This window comes from Penaeus monodon, chromosome 19 (assembly GCF_015228065.2).
Source record: "Penaeus monodon isolate SGIC_2016 chromosome 19, NSTDA_Pmon_1, whole genome shotgun sequence".
NCBI lineage: Eukaryota > Metazoa > Arthropoda > Malacostraca > Decapoda > Penaeidae > Penaeus > Penaeus monodon.
In genome coordinates this window covers 39,910,689-39,911,130 of record NC_051404.1, presented here as the reverse complement: position 1 = coordinate 39,911,130, position 442 = coordinate 39,910,689, and positions in this window count along the sequence as shown.

The following is a 442-nucleotide window of genomic DNA, read 5'->3' as shown; positions in this document are numbered from 1 at the left end:
CAGCTGCCAGGACGTTGATGTTCGCTTAAGCTCTCTTTTATTAAAATTAATTTCCATTTGGGTATAGATTGTATCCATATTCTCCGAAGCATATATTTTCATGTTATTGCGTGTTTGCATATATCTAACACAAAACGAAACACGAAGAGCTAACATTTAGTCGTAGTAATTATTACACTAATGTCGTCTCATGTGGTGGAATGCTACATGTTCATTCGCTAGATATCCGCAGGGCACCACTGGATGCAAAGTTTGGCAACGCGAAATCGAAAGCGACTATGAATTCGCAATCCGTATGAAATGTTGATAGCCCGGTTCGCTATCGACTGCAAATAAAAAAAGTTTAAAAGAGTGTATTTAGATAATGATCATAAATATATGAAGATGCTTTCACTGGCTCGAGAAAAGCTTGGATTGTATTGCTCTGGACTTCACTCTTTTG